The following is a 22647-nucleotide window of genomic DNA, read 5'->3' as shown; positions in this document are numbered from 1 at the left end:
AGCCAGTCAACCTCTCATCTCGCCTGCATGCCATCTATCTGTCCACTTTTCTTTCTCTCACTACCTCTCCAGCTTTTCCTCTTTCCTCGCCGTTTCAAACCTCTAATCACATTAAGGCAGAGCCAATGCTGGACTGAATCTAAAACAACTCGCAACATAGCATCAGTGTTGCTGAGTGAGTCCAGATACACTTTTCTTTTTTGTTCTGTCCAGACAAAATCAATTTCTCCTCCTTGTCCAACTCTTAAGTCAGCCATACAGCAGTGTCCTCTTGACACTTATTTTCCCAAAGCACAATTGCAGAATCGATCGAGGTGGATATACAAAAACACGTGGTTTAACAGAATCAAGTAGAGAGCAGATATTTTTGTTTTTTTTGTGCATGATTCAATGTGAAACTTGTAAGCTAACATGTCTCATACAGGGTTGTGTACATCTTCAGTACTCAGTTGTCCATCCTTGTCAGTGCAGATAAGGATTGTACTGTACATGAAGAAAAAAGCATGTTTTCTAGTTATGTTTTCTGTATACTTCTAGATCAAAACAACCCTCCTCTCCCCTGACGAGTTCCCATCACTCAGCAATAACCTGGCCTCACCTGCCTGCCTGCCTGTGCCCCGTCTTTGACATTGTACTGTAGATCCCACTTCCTGGCAACGGGCCAGAGGAGAAAAAAGTGAGTGATTTCGAAACCTTCTCTCTTGCTTTCTCACCCTCACCAAAGCTGGCACTAATCAGATTTAGCGAGGGCTTGAGGATTGAGTTTTTGTGTGTGACTGCAATGTCATCAGCAGAGATTTGGAGCAGTAAAACCATTACTGTATTGGAAAGAGTGGTAATTGTATTTAGAAAGCAGGATTCAATGGGGAATCGTAATTCAGCTTATGATTTGCGTCATTTTCCCCTTCACAGTTTCACTGCATTTATTGCACATTTGCACAGGTCCATTAACTAAGCTGATGATTATTATATTACCTAGGATTTAACTGCACAACTCTATTGCTCCAGATACTAACTTTACACTGCATAACGAGGTTCTATTAATTTTTAATAGCTTAAAGAATTTGCCTGAAGATAACACTAAATTTATCCCTCCTGATAATGCACTATTATACTTAGGCTCTTCCCATGCACACAATAGACCATTTCACAGCTGTAAACATAAAAGCTGCGCCCACCAGAATAATATACTAGGCACTATATACCCAATATATGTACTACCGTTCAACGTACTTTTGTGTGAATAAACAGTAGTATGTATCTTTTCGGACGAACTGAGCAGTAATTCACGTTGTCACTTCCTGAGAGCCTCATTGCTGGTTGAAGATGCGTAACCATGGTAATCCGTGCCAACCTTGTGACCAAAACAACGATTTGTGAAAATGAAAGTCTGAACTAATTTAAAAGCCAATATATATTTACATATATTATCTTATACTTACACTTAAATTGAAGCGTTATTGACTTTACAGAGCTGTCCGTCAGCGTCTGTTATGAACATTGTTGTCACTACCTCATTGCATTGTGAGATATTTATGCCGCCGTAGTGTCCCGCGTTTGAATACCAAGGAACGTATATTGCTAAGTCAATTGTTATTTCCATTGCAACATCAGCGCCGAGCAGCAGAGCTACGCCTCTGCCATTTTGGACTGAAAGCCAGTACCGGACACCGATAAAACGTCCGCCTACAGAGTGCCGTACAAAAGCAAAACAAAATTATTTCTATTCTGTTGTTATAATTTTAATGTCTCTATCAAAATGGCCGGTGTTGAATAATAAAGATATTATAAATATGTATAGTATTATAACTATTTACTTACTTTCTTATTCATGTATTAGACTTTTATGCCCGCCCGCTTCCTAGAGGAGCATGAAGGGAGTGATGGACATAAATGGAAGTTAGAAAAATCCAGCACACCGATTTTGAGATCAATCTCAATCTTTTTATGTAAAGGACTATTCATTATGCCGAGGAAAATAACTTTGGATTCGGCTATTAGTTAATTTTACAACTTTTAGGACATTAAATATGTAAATACATAAATTAGGGCTATTTAAGTGTTTGTACTGGGAAGGTGATTTACCTCGGAAAAAATTATCTTCTGATTTACAGACGTCTCTTTCTACATCCATGGCTATGGACTCATTGGTGTTTTCAGTCCAAAATGGCAGCAGCGCTACCACAGCGCCATTTAACGGCCATTGTCAAAAAAGCACCAGTTTCGCATCTTTGCTTCTATACTCTTTGTGCATACTGTAATATTTCACCGGAAATGGTATGCAATTCGCGTACTATTAGTTTCATCTTAAGGTTTCGGACATACTAAAAAATCTCACATACCGTTTTAGTGTGCTAAATACCATGTTGGTATGGAATTTCAGACACAACCAAACATTCAAATTGTTCCCAGTTTGTTTCCTGTTGCATTGTGTGTGAATGACATAAGCTGACAGGAGGTAAACATGGACCCAAGCTGTTGCCTAGCAATGCAATTTCGTCGAAACGGTTTAAAGGACAAAATGTTTCCCAACAGTTAAGTGATTTATGAGTAGGATTTTGCCAATAGTCAGGCAGCATTGTAGATTATGTGCTTCTTAGACATGACTCAGAGATCTCCCCCCTAGATGAGAAGCTAATGTTGGTGCAGTATTAATTGCTGGGGAGAAGGGGACCTCAGTTGTGCATACTAAGATATCAATCTTTGATTACGCAGCTGCCTGAAGATGGCATGGCATTTTCTGCCTCCAGAGCGCACACTGCAGGAGTCCCTTGACTCAAATATAGATTGGCTCCTTGAGTCTGCTCTTGGATGTATCTGGATATGTTTCTGCCTCTGTCTTCACTTTTTGTTTTGTGGTGTGTCAGCTTTTCATCTGTGGAGCTGGTTGTCTTACACAGCAGCTTGGAGCTCGCCAGTCTGACAGAGTGTCAGCGGGGCTTGTGTCACATTATTGTCAGGAAAAATCTAAGTCAGGGAATATATTTTATATATATATATATATATATACAAGTTATTGAAAAGCCATGTCTGTAAGGCTTGTTGAATATAAGCACCTAAGAAACTTCTAGTGTAGTAAAAATACTCCAATTTCAATCTGGATGTGACTCAATGTTCCCATCGGTAACATACTTTTTATCATCATCGCAGTCTCAAGGAAAATGCATTATATATGGATCACTTAGACGCTATTTATGCAGATTACTGAAAATATCAGTTATGATGAATAAGTTGTATGTTAAGCCTTTCCTTGAAATTTGCTTTTATAAGATGCTGTCTATAATGAGTGGAAAGCTGTACAGTATTACACTACAACCTCCAACCACTTATAGTTGTGCATTATAGATCAATGCTGCTGTGATTAGTTAACAGCACAACATGGCAATGACTGTTGGAGAGCAGGCACCTCGTCAGATATGAGCTGCCTCAAAATGTTTTAACTGGCTTGCCGGTGAGGGACACTTGACAGGAAACACAGCTCAGTTGGGCTGGTCTGTGTTATCCCAGTGAAAACAGCTATCCATCTGTGTAATAGGCCTTGTCAAAAGTTTACCGAGAATCAGCAATTCACTCTGCGACTACGCTGCGTTTGCCATCGAAAGGGACTCTGATAAGCTGTAAGAGCCCATTGAGGCAGTGAGCAAGTTTTGATGCGTAGTGATATCTTGACAGTTGCTGTCCCCTTCTCATTCGGTTGCCATTGTCAAGACTATCTGCGCACATTCTTCCTCCTCAATGCCATATTTGCTATGTACAAATAAGAGATAAATGCGGTAATAACATAATTATTAGCTTTCCTCTGCTCTTAATCTAAATAACTTGCTGTCTTATTAAATGGCTTCATTAATGAACAGTTAGTCATAACTTTGCCTCCCATAGGAGTTTGAGATCAATAACCGCCTTTTTGAGTTCAGATATTGATCTTGTTCACAGCTGAGTTGCCAGGATATTTGGAGAATTTCAGCTTTCTGCTGCATTATAGTCATTCAGTTACACCAGTGACATCTAACAGAATATGCTGTTTGTTGAATTTTATTTTTCATATCAGATAATGGCTATAACTGATACTATCATTTAGAGTACATTTGAGCTCTTTAAGTTATTAAATATTGGTTAGTAGATCAACAGTTAATGGTGACATTTTTGTTTTAAATGTAAAATAATTCATTTTCATTTAAACACCCTCCAAAACCTTAAGCTTTACTCGGGGCTCAGGGTCTGAAATTAGCACCCGCCACCCGCCAAATGAGGGGAAATTGTTGGCAGTGGCGGATAAAAATGTCAGGCCGTCCGCCTCTTTGGCAGTCTATGGACATACATGAAGTGGACACAGAGATATAGCATTATTGATTGATTTTCTAGCCTTGAAAAAGGTAATGAATAATGAGCAGTTGTGTGCACACTGCACATTGTATTTAAGCTATATAGAATTGCTTTTTTTATAATGGGCTCTGCTTATCTGTGTTGAAAAACGGAGAAGAAAATATATCTGATGCACAATGGACCTCCATTGAAGAGGAAAAACGGGCCTCTGCTAACAAATGCTTTTGACCTCCTGCTGTGCACTTTGTTAAATGTTGTGTCCACACTTGTAGAGTGCAGGTCAGGGCTAAATTAACAGAGTACATTGTCACTAGATGTGGTAGGGGCTGATTAGTTTGAATTATGACAAACCGTCTTTGAACTGTGTACAGATCTTGTTACACATAATAAAGGTGCAGTGACCGTAAACTCTATATATGTAACCAAGTGCTGCAACACGAAGATGTCTGTACTGTTTTCTTGAAAAGAGCTCCAGAATCTGATAGGGTTGGGACGATACACCTATCTACCGATTCGATACTATCACGATACTTAGGTGCCGATTCAATATGTATTGAGATTTTTAAGTATTGCGATTCGATATTACGATACCGCAATACGATAACGTTTCCTGTCCATGACAGAGATAGCATGCAGCTACCATGATGTCGAGCTCTGCTTTTCCTGGCAATGTGTGAAACTCAAAGTGTTTCCATACTTTATTCTATGTGTAGTGGATTTAAAATGTGAGGGTGCAGGTCGTGTCCATGCGGAAACTCAAATGAAGCAAATATATCGATTGTAGCATTACAAAATGTATTTCAAAATCGTGAAAACAAATTGGTACACATAGGTGAATCAATTTTTTTCCCACACCTATTATCTGATGGCCTTTTTCACATGTTCCAGTCGGAAAAGCACAGGTGTGAATAATAATAAAAGAAACGATGGCTAAATTCCATTTAGCAGCTAACTTGAATAAACAGAGCCATCGTTAATAATAATCAGTATTTGCAGCCCTAATCTAGAGAAAAAGTGAGATTCTATCATCAGTTACCAGTATATTTTTGTGTAGAGACACTCTGATGGTACTGATCCAGTGACCATTTCATGTGCTGCTTGATCAGTAATGAAGTCAAGGAGCTTAAAAACAAACACCATATTCAATAACCACTGATTTAAATCTTTGCTCACAACTGCAAATTAGCAACGTGATTCGTGCAGGTGGTGTTAGCGAGAGGCGCTTCAGCTACTTTGTGATGCAGCTGCAAAAACATCTGCTCAGAGGAGACTGATTTCCTTGTGCTGAAGGTGCAAAATTCAAAACAAGTGAATATATGACACTTTAAATAAGCGAGCTCAGAGTGGAGGAGGAGCTCTTTTGTTGCTACAACTCGTATCCTTGGAGAACTGTTACCTAATGTTGGAAATGATTCAATATTACATGAGGAGATAAACAGAAGTTGATAGTGAACAATTTCACATACACCCTTGAAACTTAAACTTTAGAAATGTAGTCATGAACACGGATTAAACCGATATTAACAAGCCTCTCAAAGATGATATGCTTTCAAACACAATGTTGAAAACTCACGATGCAATCACCGCTGAAACACAATATTAAGATACTTTAATACACCAGTGACATCGACTCAAGGATGATGGCAGAAAAGTTTTAATGTCACTGGAATTGAAAAGGTATACAAAACAAAATGTATGATGTTTTTCAGCTTGCATAAACAAGTGGGCAATTAATGATTACAGTAAGAGATTGCAGTGTTTTGTCTCACCAACAGCCCCCCCCCCCCCCAAAAAAAATACTTCTTATGCTTATTTACTGTCATATGTCAAAGAAAAGCAGCAAAAATTATTGAAATAATTAATCAATCATCTGTTGATTAAATTTTTTTTTGACAAATTAATTAATTGTTTCAGCTCTAATGAATTTCATTGCTGCATGTTCGTAGTTCAACCTTTTCCACCCCCCATCTGAAAGCTGGGAACCTGAAGATTAATTTGAGATGCAGCTCAGCACTGTCAAGTTGTTCTAGTCATAAATCAGAAATACTAAATTAATCAAAAGAAAGTGTATCAGGGCTTAGAACATTATGACACAAGTATATGATGGTCATTTCCATGCTCTTAATTTAACCATTTTTTATCCATCCAGAATTGAAAAAAATGATCCAAAATACCAGATTAAGACACCAAGACCTTGAGGAACACTATAGAAAAAGAATTGCACTGCTCAGAAACCCACTTATTGCCAATATACCTAGGAAAGCCATGTGGGGCTGTGATTATCCTAAAGGTCACTATAAGTCATTTAATATAGTGAGGTCAAATTTAAAAAAAAAAATCACTACAATGATATGGCTACTATGGGGAGTAACATCTTCACACATGAATACAATTGGATTCATTGGATCCACAACAGTCTCAGCTTTACAGTGATACCCAATTTATGTAATTTTAAGACTGTTTAGGGACCCCAGTATGGAGAAATATTCAAATACACCATTTTAGAATAGGCGAAAATAACACCATGCAAAAAGTGCATGGTTTTTGCCCCAAAATCACCATGCCAGTTTCTTTCCTCACCAAAATCTAGTGTAACTTTGTAGCATTATTTAGCCATGCTAGTATGACATGGTTGGTACCAATGGATTTGTTAGATTTTTTAGTATCATATGACAACAGTACCTTCATTCTAGCTCTAAAACTGAGACTGCTACAGCCTCTGACAAAAGTAAAGTCGGCCAAGGGCACCTGGGCCCACAAGGAGTGGAAGAGGTTAAGAGAGAAGAATATTAGTAAAAACTTTTTTTTCTTTAACTACAATTTGTTTACAAATATTTTATTGACATTGGGGAAATTAACTGGTAAATGTAATCAGTTAGTCTTTTATGTTTTCTTTGTATTTTTGTAATTACAAGAGTTATATTATTGGTTATCGTATTGGCCAAAAGACAATTATTGGTTGTTGTTATCAGCCGTGAAATTCCACATTCGTGCTGCAAAATGTGTGGATGTGCATGTTATATTCCACATGGTACCTAATTTTACACAGCTCTTGCTCAGTGAATGCTTTTAATGTATTTGAGTGTATCTGTGCTTGCATTAGGGGTGGGGGAAAAAAAACGATACAGCATCGTATCGCAATATTTTGCGTGGCAATATTGTATCGATGCACTGACGTCAAGTATTGATCTTTTATTTTATAAACTATTAAACTCTTAACAAACAGATGGCCCGCCAAAGTTCCGCAAAATTTTGGCGAGGAAAAACTGACATGTCCATTTTCAAAGGGGTCCCTTGACCTCTGACCTCAAGATATGTGAATGACAACTCTGAGATGAACAGAGTGAAAACTGTATCATAATAGATCAAAATGATGTTGACAAACTGCATAATTTGCAGTTGAAAAAAGATAATATATCGCAATATATATTATCGCAATACTCAGCGTATCGTAAAATGTTTAAAATCGCAATAAGAACGTATCGTGACTTAAGTTTCATGATAATATTGTATTGTGGGCTGCCTGCATGCAGCTCCATTTACTTCAACAGTTTATCCAGGCTTCTATCTAATATCCAGCCATTTCAGGTTATCAGAATAAGAAAGAGGGGGCTGAATGAAAGGGCTGCATTAGTTTATAGTGTGCAAATAAATCACATCATACAGCAGGGTGCATTCTGAAGTTATAGGCTCCCACAACAAAAGCAGTTTAACACTTGGCCAATATGAATAGCAGTGAAACATCAAGACAGAAATATGTTTAGGGATACTTGTTCTGTGTCCCTGGCTTGGCATAGTGAAATGCCTTTTTAAAATTGGAGTCTGTCCAGTTGTCAGTGACAATGACGCTGATTTATAGGAGCAGAGGGAAGAGAAGCAGGACGGAGGCTATGTTTCCCTCTAAAGCTTTCCATTTGGTAAATGATGCTTAGGTGTTCAATTTTCTTTGTTGACATGGGCCTGAAGCACAGCTGCATCTGCACTAATGCAGAGTGGGTAACATGACACTTTAGCCCACATGCTCTACTAATAATGACACAGTCTGTGGTTTTTAATGAATAATCATGCAGTTCCTCACAAACAGCTGATCTAATGGTGTTTACATTTAGTAGTATGGCTCAGAGAGGAGGGATAGAAAGGCAAGAATGAAGGAGCAAGTTGATTTGACAGAGGCAAGTGATATTATACATATCAATACTTCTCAATCCAAATGCAGCGTTTCTTCTCTGGCCGTTTATCTGCAGAGTATTCACCTTGATCAAATGGAGTTGTGCAGTATTTCAGCGGTAGAATAAAATGCATCAGTTAGCATTTAAATGGAGTTTACTCCTTTATTCAAGTCTCTGCAAAAGTGCATTCATGCTTTTTTTCTTAATTGTGTTTTATTAATTAATTTGCTGTTATTATATTTGTCTGTGAAATATTTCATTAAGGAAGAAATGAAAGCAGACACACTTTGCTGTGTGTTTCATACTTAATGTTTTTAATACCCTGTTGAAGTGGCACAAAAGACATTAGAAAGTCTGATTGTTTTGCTCTCTGCACTTCATCCACGGGGAATACCACTGCTTATTATAAGAACATTAATGTATTTTACTGTATTCATCACTTCTCATATGGTTATAGTTTAAAGGGGAAAGTAAAAAGTCAAACCATAAATCCTCAATTAGTGGCCGGCGACTTTATTTATTCAACTGAAGGGAGATTTATAACTTTATTTGAAGTAGGTTATTATTAAAGTTATGCCTTTTTTTATTTATGATTTTCTGTATTTCATAAGTATATTTGTTTATATTTCAGGAAGATTTTTTTCTTTACGATTTTGAAATAGATTTTTTTAATGCCAGAATTGATATATTTGCTTCACTGAGTTTATGCGGGGATAGTATCCGTCTAAACAAAAACAAAACAGCCAGCTGCAGCAAACCGAAACAAGAAAGTAGAAAATGCCGGAGGGTCCGCGTGGATAAGACCTGCACTCTCACATGTGAAAAGCAGAGCTAGACATCATGGCAAAAGCTATATGCTAACTCTGTCATGGACAGGAAATGTTATCGCACTGCGGTAACGTGCGGTCAAGCCAGCCGTCACTCTCATCTCTGCGGTCAAATCGGCCGACGGCCCCGATGGAGCTGACCTTGGATGTATAAAGAGAACGGAGCTGATGGGGGCAGCTCAGAGGTAGTGACGGACTTGGCTAAGTTAGCGGAAGTATATACGTGTGACTGCGTCCGGTTTTCAGAATAAGATGTTGACAAAGGGAACTGTATATACAAAATACATATATGGAAATAATATAGATTAAAAAGAAAATACCACGAATGTCAAAATGTCTATTCTTTGATTGCTGGGTTGCTGGAAAATGTTTATAAATAATGCCTGACAATGACTGATATATTTGACTTCAGGACATCTCTGACTACATACATGCTGAAAATCAAACATTCTTACTGTATTGATTTAGAGATTGTTCAAAGTAAAAGTCTCTAGAAGTGTATGATTCAACTTTTTCCCATGGTCTAGTGTTAAAAAGTTAACAAAAATCACAATAAATTGCAATACTTGTAGAATTGCAATACATAAAAATTGAAATACATATTGAATCGGCACCCAAGTTTCGTGATAGCATCGAATCGGGAGATAGGTGAATCATTCCTGCCCTAGTAAGAAGGTTTCCTGTTTTCTATTCTGCTACAGTTTGTCATATCAATTTGCGGTTGCTGCTCAAGTCTCCCTCGATGTTTACCTGTGGCTCTGGTAAATTTATCATAATGTACATTTCCATCACTACGATGACCTATTCATACTCACTCTGTTGCCCCACGGTGTCTCACTTTACACAGAAACACTTTTTTCGCTCACAAATGAACTCTGATTGGACCTACCTTGCCGTTCTTCGTCTTGGTCAAATCCATAAATGTTCAGCCTCTCAGGGGTCGGTGGTGGGGTTGCACAGAGTTATTCAGTATATCATTTGTATTTTTTTTTTCAGTTGAGGCAGTGTTGAGGATTCCTGCTGTTCATATTTACTAAACAAGGGCTCCAGGTGGATATTTCTCCCATATTTATAATAGTGGCTCTAACGGAGTATGGTTTTTAATTTAAATCTGTCTGTTAAATACAATTTAAAAACCAAATGCTCTGTTTGATTTTATTCTTGTTGATTACTGTTAATTACAGAACATTAGTGGTCATTATGAAACCGTGTGTTCATTACCTAACAATAAATATGGCAATTTGGATGGTTTTGAGTGTTCAAGTCTTACATTAGGATTTTGAATTAGATTTTATCTACATCTGACATCAAATATATAATATAGGGGTTGGTTGGTGGAATAAATATCATGGAGTCTGAGCACGTTGCTATAAAACAACTGTGAAAAGAAACTGTTGTGACTTTGTTCTCTTTGACTGAGGCTGACTTGAATCTAGATTAAGAGTGGGTTGAAAGACTTGACAGCTACAGAGAGTCAAAAGGTTCTGAAACTTTCATGGAGCGTCAGAAAATCTGCATCCCTTCAACATTTATTTCCTCACAAAGTTTGCCATCAGTCTTATACTGGGGGAAATTAGGCAATAATTGGTGTTGATAGTCATAGTTCAGGATGGGAATCACCAGAGGCCCCACGATACAATACTATCACGATACTTAAGTCTCGATACGATCTTGTTTCGATTGTAAACATTTTATGATATGCTGAGTATTGCAATAAGATAATGCAATTCATTACCGTTTTTTCAACTGAAAATTATGCAGTTTGTCAACATCTGTTTTATCCAATAAGATACAGTTTTACCTCCGTACATCTCAGAGTTTTCATTCACATATCTTGAGGTCAGAAGTCAGGGGGCCCTTTAGAAAATGGCCATGCCAGCGTTATTTAGCATTCTTCCTGACAAGCTGACCTGATATAGCCAAGAAATTCCTTAGGTTTTCTAGTTTCATGTTATAGCAGTATCTCACTCTAGCTTTAACACTGAGCCCGCTATAACCGGTGAAAGACAGAATAGCGTCTGGGCCCACCGGCGGGCTGTCGGATTGTTAAGAGGTTTTAATAGTTTATATAATAAAAGATCAATACTTGACGTCTGTGTATCGACACATTATTGCCACGCAAAATATCGTGGTACTATGCTGTATTGATTTTTTTCCCCCCACCCCTAGTAATAGTATTTTTTTTGTTGTTGGATTAATTGATTTATTCGTTTACGTGTCTTGCACCCAGCTAGTAGTAGTAGTAGTAGTATTAGTAGTAGTAGTAGTAGTAGTAGTAGTAGTAGTAGTAGTAGTAGTTAGTTAGTTAGTAGAGGAGAATTTAATAAATTTTAACCCGTCCCTAAAGCATTGTCATCCTAATAAAAGAAGGAATGTTCATAATGATGATCAAAATTGTATTTCCCAACATCTGAAATCAAAAACAGTCGTTTAAGCCTTGCTGTTTCATAACAAGCCAACAAAAGATGAAGATGTTCTGTCATCAACTCTCATTAAATGTGAGTCGGTCCACAGCATATAGCAGAAAATACAATACAGTATAACAGGTACAAATTAGTACATCAGTAAAGTCCCATAATTATAATACAACACAATTATGTTGATTAGGGTTTCGAATCTTTCGGTATCTCACGATTCGATACGATTTTGAATCAAAATCCATTTTAGATACAGTGCATAAGGGTGCTAATTTCAGGATCTACTCCAGTCTGCTGTGCGCTAATAAAGGTGGTGTGGTAAATTTTGGCATTGAAGCAGAGTAAGGGTTTCTACTGGCTCAAAATGAGGCGGAGGTAGTACCATCCTGATCCTGTGTTCACTCATGCATGTTTACCGTGGTGGCGTGCCTTCAGCTGGTTCAAGCAAACACTTTCGTGGCGGTCATGTTCTCAGATGTATTGTAATGAACTAATGTCATGTTTTACAGATGTCTGCTTTGAACTTATGAATCTGATAAAGTGTGAAAAAAGTTGATTAAAAAACTTTATTTCCTCACATTTCACCTGTGCTCAGTGCATCAGGGGTCTGACCAATACCACAGTGTAAAAATACTGTTACAAGTAAAAGTCCTGCATTATTTTTGGCTCATTATGAAACTGTTCAAACGCTGACTTCCTTTTGCAACGTCATTTAGAAATGACAGCTGGCGATACAAAACTATATTAAAATGTCGAACGGCAGGGATAAGGAGTTTTGTTTTCTTTAGTGATTTTTTCTTTTTGTTTTGCTGTAGTGGCAAAGACGTTACCAGCGGAAACACTGTCACGCCTGCTTTGCTGTGGACCAGCTAAAAACAGACGTCTCTTTTCTTCCTCTTTGGCAGTTTTGGCAGCGTCTTTCCCGGTTCACTGCTGATTACGATACAACGCCAACACAACGCAATTACAGTTACAAATGACAGAAGTTAGAAAGTTAGAAGATAGTGTTTTCCATGAAGACACCTGTCACAGTTTTTTCGAGAGCTGGAGGCGGGAAGATACTTGACGGAGGCGGCCACATCGTAATTCTCTGTGCAGGAAAAACCCTGGTAAAGTGTGTACAAGATTATGGAGTTTTTATATTTGAAAAAGTTGTATCAATGATAATTTAAACACACAAAGGTAACATTTATTCATGCTAAACTTTCACAAATAAACACTTTTTACTAAAAAGATTTTAGTATTTCTCAATTCTCAGTGACTTCAAGAATAACAAGTTCAAGTTATACAAAAAATAAAAGTGAAGAAAGTAAAGTTTTGCTTTATTAGATGTAAAGCCAGGGTTTACCCTCAGGAATTTGGTTAACGTTGGTAAGCTGTCCAGATCCTGGTGCATTTCCTTCTCATTTTGGTTTATTTTGTAGGTGATGACCTAAACAATAACCACCGTCATGCTTCCTTTTTTAGTAATACGTCATATGTTTTTTTTTTTTTTATGCGGCAGCATTGTTCCACTTTGTTAGTGCTGTCTGGACCCCACACTGCCTTCTGGGACCTTTCCAGGCTTCACAGCCTGCTAGACCAGCCCTGGCCGCTGCTACCCACCGCTCAAACCACTTAATACATCGCCTTCACGGCTGCCTCTTGCTGAATCTCTTGATGAAGCTCCCGTAAACAAAACAGAGAGGCTTCTCCAGAGCCGTCATCGGCCGTGCTGTGTTGCTGCTGTCTCTTCACGTCTGTCTTCTTTTCTTCCTTATGTGTACAGACAATACGGAGGATGGACCGGGATGCTGACAGGAGTGACTAAGGCTTCATGTGAAGGCTTTCTTCTATATCAGGTAAGATGCAGTGCTGAGAATTATTGGTGAATTAGTTGAGTGCAATTTCAGCTTTTGTCTGTCCATACCACAGTTATCATTTGCAAAGATACATAAAAATGTATGCAAACATGCATGCAAACTAATTAAAACTGGGGGCACTTTTGAGAGGTGTCTATCATTTAGTAGTGGACTGCTATGGATGAGAGAGTCCGCAATTTAATAGGCACAAAAGTTGATGTACAGATCAGTTTCTTGTTTTTCTAACACTGTAAGAAATCAAAAAACTTCTTAAAAGCCACAAAGCATGTGAGCTTGCTATTGGGAATTTAGTGAATTGTGTTGATTTGTATTACTGTAAGTGTGTGAAATCTTCAGTAAGACATTTTGACAAAATTGGATCACAAATAACCAAGGCTGAGATTTACTGTCACGGTAGAAAAAAAAACACTGAGAGCTGCAGACTCAAGGGAAGGTGAAAATGCACTGCATTTACTGATCATCTTCTGTGTTTGAGTTTGCCTACTATAAGCACGTACAGTGTACAGTGTATTTGCACACATGGACACGTCCATCATATGTAATCCTTGTGTGTATTTAACAGATGAAAGGTAAGCTTAAGAATAGTTTCTTGGTTAATCACAAACCTTGGTAAACATGCCACGGCTGTGCATTTCAAGCATATTTGATGCAGTCATCTGTTGTATCAAAGCCTTTCCTCCATAAACAGATGAGTGTAATTTGTTTCGTCATTTCAGCCAATATCTTCCAACTGCCAACCTGCTTTCCACTGAGCATCGAAAAACACTCCAGAAGAAAAGAGTTATTATTTTAATCATTGTTACACCACAATACAAGTTTCACTCACCCACCCACACATACACACAGTTACACATTCTTTAAAATACAGTCTGTTGTAAATGGGCTCATGTGACATTAGAGTTACTATGAGGAACTTTTAACTGGTTATGAAACAGTCTCAATTTAATACTGATGCCTTGATATGACATAATTTAACAAGATATCAGCGAGAAGATTAGCTATTTCTATATAGGTATTCTTATTGCTTGTCAACGGTGCCACAGGGTCGGATTCTGGCAAAATCAAAGAAATTTTTTAGCCTAGACTCTAGCGGGGCCTTCTGCAGTCGGAGCTCCGCACCCGTCAGTAGCGGCTCCTCCATCAGCCAGAAGCAAAGTTTCGCCTCGCTCCTCCGCCGGTTCCCGCTGGGAGCCGACACCGACTCCACGCTGCTAGAGGCCCAGGCCGTATTGCTGGGCCCGCTGGAGGGAAGAGAGGCACGAGAGAACTAGAACCAGAACTGCACGGGGCAGACTGTCAGACCCCGCTGCAGTAAAATGATAAAGGGACTCTGGTGCTCGGTAACAGTACCGCTTTTGTCCAGACGGACTGCCAAAATCGACACAAAATGAAAGTTCCTCGTAGTAGCTTTAACTGAAACTAGCATAGCATGCAGCTCAGGTCCAGGTCACCACTGACATACATGCTCTAAGTGCACAGGAGGCCGTCTGAGGTGAGCAATTCAACAGTTGCACAATTGCTATCCAATTTAAAACCCCTGCTTTTTAAGTGTAGTGCATCCAAATGGCTGTCTAGCTGAGATGAACTGCTCCTTCTAGATGAGATAAAGCACACTCAGTGTTCCCGAGTAAGATAGATGTGCACATTTGCATGCCGGGCTGTCAGTTTCACCGCTGCCAGGCCTCCTTCTTCCTTAATTTCTTTTTAGGCTGTCTTTCTTTCTGCATTTCCAAATGTCTGGCTCTGAAAAGGGAGTACTACATAAATTAGTCGTAGTTAGGGGATGCTATGATGCCTAATGCATTATTCACAGTTGACTGACAGTGGTCCTTCATTTTTGCTCTGCTTTTAAATGTGACCGTGGTGGGTAAAGGGGACTAGTAGCCCATGCAAATAAAACATTGGATTGTGACTAATGAATAGGCCATGATAGTAGGTTTTCCAGACAGTTAAACCGGAGGTTCATTCTGACAGACATTATATATGCAGTATTTCAGAGTTCTCCATCATGTTCAGGCCTAATTACTGGAAATTAGATTTGTCATTGTCAGTGGACAAAATACAAGATATATTAATAATGTCTGAATATAATATTCAGTATGGGTTGTCACTTTAAATTTGTGGTTTATGGACAAATAGCACGTACTGTATAATAATATGCTATACATAGTACTGTATATATGTAGAGTAATATACAAATGAATGAGCTTTAAATGCACAGCAGCACAGAGGACAGATGATGAGCTGTCAATGTCGGGCCAAGTTGAACACTGTATGCAATTTTATGAGTCTATAATGTATTTTTACATACTCTAATCACCAATAATGAGAAGAACAATTATTTTTTATTTAACCAGGAAAGCCTCATTGGGATTGAATATTTTTCAAGAGTAACCAGGCCAAGATGGGCAGCAACAACAATGACATACAGATAAACAGTATAAGATAGATAACACAAAATATGCCTTATTTAAACAGAAATGTGTTTACAAAATTATGAATACAATTTGTAAATAAAACAAGACCAATCCGAAAACTTAATGAGACTAACATCAAGATTCTCAAATACCTCGAAACATTGGCAGTTTGTATCTTAGCTCACATTTCCTGCCTCATGTTTTTATGGTGTTCTGTATTCTGATGTTCTCGTAGCATCACATATATCACAGCATGTTGAAAGGCTTTTTGTTTTACCTCACGGCTGAGCTGAACTCTTAGTATTGCTGTACATCTACAGACAAACAGCTGGTGGACAAAACTTCTAACGCAGTAATTGCAAATTGATGAAATATGATCATAGTGTGTGGTCTTTGTCGAGATTGTTGGATGTGGTGTTTCAACTCAGTGCTCATTTTTGAGGCTGCTGTTTTTGGTGTTTCTAAGTATCTTTTAAGTACTGTTTGTGTGTGGCCACTTTTGCGGTTTTCCTGTTTTTGTCATACATCAACTTGACTTTTTAGAGTGAATAATGCACACCAGCAGTACAGGCTGTGAATTCTGGCTTCTCTGTAAGGCACATATTATGTTGCTTTTGAAATGACGACTCTCATACCATTATTGAAACTACTCCTCCTCCAGATAAAATTATTTTTTTGATAATTAAAAGTACATAGCAGTGCATAAGCCCATACAAGAAAGAATAATAAATAATGTATATTCAATCTAACTGTAAAGCAATGAATCTGTCTGTCTCTCTGTGTTACTTGTATATATATCTTGAGAAAAGGGCTGCATGATTATGGCCAAAATGATAATCACGATTATTTTTGATCAATATGGAGATCATGATTATTATCACGATTATTCATTGATTTTAGGGACAAAATATTTTAATTGAAATTTCACATTTAAAAAAACAGAGCGCTGCTTTCACTTCCATGTTGTGCTGCATTCCAACCGTCAACAATTATAAATGTTATCCTTTTAGTTTGTTACTGTCATATATAGTGGTTATTTGCATAAAAACACAATTCAAATGATTATGAAATACATGATTGTATTTTTATTTAAATATTTGCTTTGATTAAAAATCATGGCATTAGTAGTTCTAATTATATGTTATTAAGCTGCTTAGAGCTAGTGCTAGGAAGTTAAACAGTTAAACAGATAATAGAGAAGGAATTATGACTAATTTATAATGCTGTGAAAACATCTACTTCAAACAACTGGATTTATTCAAGTTTCTCGCCAAAAACTACAATTTACAAGATTACATTTGATCGCATCATGATAGGGTTATAATTTACCATCGCCCAATATTAATTTTTACTGAGTAGAGCTTGAACACACCATAATGGGCTCCGTGCTGTCGGCAAACGGGCCGGTCACTGTGAACATCCACACCGTTACTGACTGTGCCACTGTGTGCCGACGTAAAACCATCATGTGGCGGCTTCACGTGTGTGTGAGCGGCAAAAAACTTGGATATGTGAATATGCGACTATGCGACTGCGACTGGACGGCTTCAATCGGCTGCTGATTGATGATGCATCTCTGGCTGTTAGTTTAGGAAACGCTTGATTTATGCAGCAGAGTTTTCTGTGAGCGGTGCATTTTAAGCGTCAGTATCGCAGTCGATAATTTACTACTACAATCTACTTCACACTTGGCGGGTGTATTGCTCAAGAGCCAAGGGAGAGCAGTGTTGAATGTGGTGCAATTTGGCCAGATGGTGGTGCTATAAAAATGAACTTTACGTTTTGGCCTGTAAATTTTGAACCGTAAGTCTTAGAAACAAATGTGTGTTCCCCATGGATTTTGTGTGTTCAGACAAATCTATCCATATAAGCCATGCCCATTTGCGTCGAGAATTTTGGCCAAATCATATTTTTTGCTACTCCTACAAATTTTGAGCAATCGTCACCAAATTTGTTACAAAACATCTCTGAGCCAAGCTGGAAAAAGTTACTTTTTTGGATTGTTGATGTTCCATACAGTTTTGCTATAGCTGGCCCTCAAAGTTAGCCCAAATACTGTGGGCAGGGCTTCTGTTGCAAAGAATGTCATATCTCTTGAAGGCTTTGTGCTGGGACCACATTTGGTGGACATGTGTAGATATGATTCTTGAGTCACCATGGTAAATTTGGTGCCATTTGGCCAATAGGTGGCGCTGTAGCAGCATCATCTAACTATAATGGAAGTATTCTCTGTCTGTCTGTCTGTCTGTATATGTATGTATGTATGTATGACTGCCCTTCGCATATCTCGAGAACCATTCATCCAATCAACTTCCAGCCGTAATGCGATGATTTCTTTTTTCTAACTTTACATGCATTCAGTTTCAGCAGTAAATGGAGCACTCTGTGTCACTGATGAGTTTGGGAGCCAGAGGGAAATATTTATGACAGAATTAGATTATTTTTTCCCCTCCTCAAACTTGAAAACTGAAGTTGCCACATGAATTTGTCAGAGATGAAATGGCAGCCGACTTTCAACATCTGTGACAGCCATCTGTGTCATTCCAATGGTAGCCCTTTGTGTTCGTTCTCCATATGCTTTGGCTCTTATGAGATGAGTCGTTGGAGTCTTGAATGCAAGTCTTGTGTTGTAATGGGAACCTAACGACGTCCCCTGAGCTCTCAGCTCACATTGACAATGACTGACAGACAGTTTTTGTTGATCACAGACTTAAGTCCCATTTGAGAGTACTGCCTACTCCTCCTCATGAATACTCATAAGCTTTAATGCAGAGAACCACAAGAACGGGTTCTTTGGTTCAAAAACCTCCAGGTGCTTCTTGGAGGAATGGTTAAAAATAGCTTAGGTAGGAGGCAGAAATGTGTGGGTGTATTTAAATATTGAGAGTCAATTAATGTCTATTATAGGTGCAAGGAATTCTTTACAGACAGTATGGTGTGTTGGTTGTGTCAGACAACTGTTGGATTTTCAGCCATTCAGACGATAAACGAATCATGTATCTTGTCATAAAACAGTAAGTTAAAAGTATGTGAAGCATATTATGAGTCCTGGTGGACGTAACTATGATTTAAGTTTGTGGCATGATGTGCCAGTACCGCTGCTCCTCCAGGGAGAGATGGGACATTGGGAAATGTTGAGAGATTAGCCTGACGTTGAAAAAGCCACAAAACTACTCATTATTCATTCTTCATCCTGTCAACGTGAAGTATTACTGTCTCTTCCAGTCTTGACACGCTCTCACCAAATCCACAAGGGACCTTTCATTTAACTGCTGTTCCCTTCACAGTGCTGTTAAATGGCTCATTAGTAAGGCTAAGGTGTCATGTACTGAAGGACAAATGTATTGGCTCTGCAGCTTTACCTGTGCTGCCATATGCATAAAGAATTGAGAGCGAAGATTAGTTGCTCTCCAAAAGATAGTTGGCACTGAAACCAGGGAAGTGATGCAGTGAAGAGATTTTAAATCTCTTGTGGCATGAGTTAAATAATTGTATTTGACGATGATGTCAAAAGTATCTCGCTGGATGCCGTTTTGAACTGCCAGTGCTTTGATCACTGCATAAACATTCAGTGTCTATCCTCACTGAAAGTTTTTGGAGCTCTGAAAGTTTATGTCGGCCAGAGAGACAGATATACTCACATAAACACATGTAATGACCTTGGGTATTCCACATATATCCAACTTTATTATGCGTGTGTCTCCCTTATGTTGAATTATGCTATAGGGATATGGGGCTTTAAAAAATTTAAAACTTCAGGCTCTACAGAGTAAAACGATATTTTCTGGGGTTCATATATTTGCTTCTCCAGTGGCAATTGAGTGAGATAAGGGGCTGAGTAACAGGGTCAGTACAACAGAATTGCAAAATGATCCGACTGATCCGATCAAAATAGCAGAAGACAGAAAAAACAAAGTGTTCATTTGGATTAACTCACATGGCCCTCAGTAGGCTTTAAAGTTGTACTTGATATTTGAGTAAGTCTGAAGAAAAGGGTTTGAGGGCTGCACCGAATAGCTTCGAAGCTTCATTCATAACGTTGACATTTGAATTCTAAATCAATATCTGAATGCTGTGCAGCTTCTTTTTTTTTTGCATGTCTATCTATTCATTCTGTTTTTAACCTGGTATTTCTGCACAGATGCAGATAAAGATTTGGCTACACTAATCAGTGTTTCCCTTATATCCGCCGCTGCTAAAATTTCACACGATCATATCCTCTGCTCTCGAGTTTCACAGAGTGCGGAGCTTAAGCTTTGTCTATGCACGCGCAAGGCGCCGTGGCGCGTACCTCCACAGATTGCTGAGCGCACAACGAACATGCACAAAGGTGTTTATGCTCAACACATTGTTCTTTGCAGTATTCTCCGAAATGCCAAAGGGCATAAAAACAAGATTCTGTGAAGAAGCAAGAAGTCAACGAGTGTGAGCAGCAAAACGCCATAAACCAAACTCCTCAATGTCGAGGAGGACTTCTAATTAACTGTAAACTCATATCTCATATTCATGGACCAACTTTATCACCTTTATACAATCCCTGTAAAGAAAGGAGTCAAGTATTAGATGTATTATAATCAAACAAAGTCTGAAAGGTTTAATATCCTGTAAACAATTTGACTCGGCTGGAAAAATGGAGATCTCCTGCTTTTAAAGCATTTAAAAATGAATTGGCCGTCTTTCTAGTTCATTATTTTACTTCTTAATGGCTACAACACTACAGTAGTACAGTGCCCGTCCGGAGCGGGCCAATCAGTCATACATACACAGACAGACAGACAGAGCTACAGGTGAAAACGTAACCTCCTTGGCCCAAGGCCTTTGGCCTTGGCGGAGGTAATGAGTAAAAAAGGCTTTACCCTAAAGTTAGTAAACTCAGTGCATCGACTGTTTTTTTTGGTGCCAGCAGTTCCATAAACCGAAATGTGTGGGAATGTATTTATGATTGAAATTCTGTCAGGTACAGCACTATCACTGAATGGATCTGCAATGCAAAACACTTTCATTGGTATGTTTGTCTTTGAAAATGTGAAGTTGTTGCAAAACTTTGCACATCGTCTTTTCTCCCGCTTCTTCCCCCCCCCCCCATCCCATTATTTCTCTTTCCCTCTCTCTCTATGTCTGTGTACATCCCGACGTTCTCATCCTGTCGTTCTTCGCTATCAGTTTAGAGGAAGAAATAGATTGTCTCCTCGCTCCCGTAATCAATTTGTGTCAGCACACCAGGTTTCTCTCTGGAAGTGCCAATGCTGGGAGAACACTTGGTATTCACAAAATGAAATAATGGGCCACCATAAATTCTGTAGAGAGGTTCTGTCTGTTTCACTTATGTTTAGGGAGATCTCCACTAGATAACTCTAGATAGCATCTTCTATAGTGGCACCAGTGCTCCTGTGGTGTGATTTCCCTCCTCTTGCACACCAGTTTTCAAAGCTTTATATCTCTGGTGGTCTGTCAACAGTAAACAACTGGCAGCAGGTAATGACTGAACACTTGAGATACAATGGGGCTATTTAAAGCATAATTTTTCAAAAATGTGATAGTTACTGTTTGAGGTTCTTTGATAATCTTAGCAATTTTACCGGGGGGTTCAATAAGCATTTCCTTCTCAGCAGTTAACTACCATCACAACAGCCCTAACACCCCATGGTATTTTCTCTCATTTTTAACAAACTACACATGCTGTGATATTTCTGAGCACTCTAAATATAGCAGTTTTTCATTTTTACCCTAAGGCAGAAAACAGCATCTAGGTAGACACACTTCGTCATTGAAATTCATGAGGAGAGGGGTAAAAAAACATGGCTAATTTTTCAAGAACAGGTTCACAAGCACCAGGCCATTTGTAAAACCTGTTCAGATGAATACACATGAAATAAATGTTAACACTGCTGACAGGCTATTAATAAAAGGGCTCACTGTTTGATTTAGAGGCAAGGCGAGGGTATGTGCCCAGGGAGATGGGAAAGCTATAAGTGGGCACGGGGAGGAGAAGCCTTATCTCGGGCTAACCGATGTCTTTTGGGCTCCTTGACTCCCTCAGGTTGATTTGGACTTCTCTTTATCACGAGTGGTACACGCCAAGGGGGATTAGCCGGCCAATCCTGGATCAGTGAAACAACGTTATACTGGTGACATTCGGATCAATTATATTCTCAAATGACTTATTAAGACGGACCAGATCTGGCTGGTTGGGAACTAAATTAGATTAACGGTGAGAGTTAAACCAAGTGGCCAGATGAGGTGAGAGGGTTGTTCTTGCAGGTGGATGGTTACGACTATTAAGTAGCACTTTACAGTATATTGTAGAGGTATTGATGATGGGTCTTTTCTATAGCAGACATTTTGACTTGTGATAGTAGGAGAAGCACTAGTGTTACTAATACCTTTTAACGATGGCTCCATTTTATTCAAGTGTCACAGTAAGCATGCACAATAACAAGACTGAAGTAGTGCTTTTATATAAGCATAAATACATTTTTTAAACTTTAAGATATGTTTGTTTTTGTTGGAAGGAAACATTTTGCTGATGACTTTAAAGGTATCAATATCCAGAGCATTAATATAACAGCAAACAACTATTTGCTATGTAAAGATATAGAGGAGTAATGTCTACCTGAGCAGAGAATGAAGTC

At 38.6% G+C, this 22647-nt stretch overlaps 1 protein-coding gene across 1 annotated transcript in view; it reads left to right on the top strand.

The window, feature by feature from the left end:
• inpp4b (inositol polyphosphate-4-phosphatase type II B) overlaps nucleotides 1-22647 on the top strand; it is a 288174-nt gene that overhangs the window by 7239 nt on the left and 258288 nt on the right. The window contains exon 2 of the mRNA XM_074629389.1: nucleotides 13505-13577. The gene's annotated coding sequence lies outside the window, so the exon portion shown is untranslated. The remainder of the gene's footprint in view (nucleotides 1-13504; nucleotides 13578-22647) is intronic.

Source organism: Sebastes fasciatus, chromosome 3, assembly GCF_043250625.1.
Source record: "Sebastes fasciatus isolate fSebFas1 chromosome 3, fSebFas1.pri, whole genome shotgun sequence".
Lineage (NCBI taxonomy): Eukaryota > Metazoa > Chordata > Actinopteri > Perciformes > Sebastidae > Sebastes > Sebastes fasciatus.
Note: the sequence above shows the minus strand (reverse complement) of the source record. Positions and strands in the feature narration are given on the sequence as shown.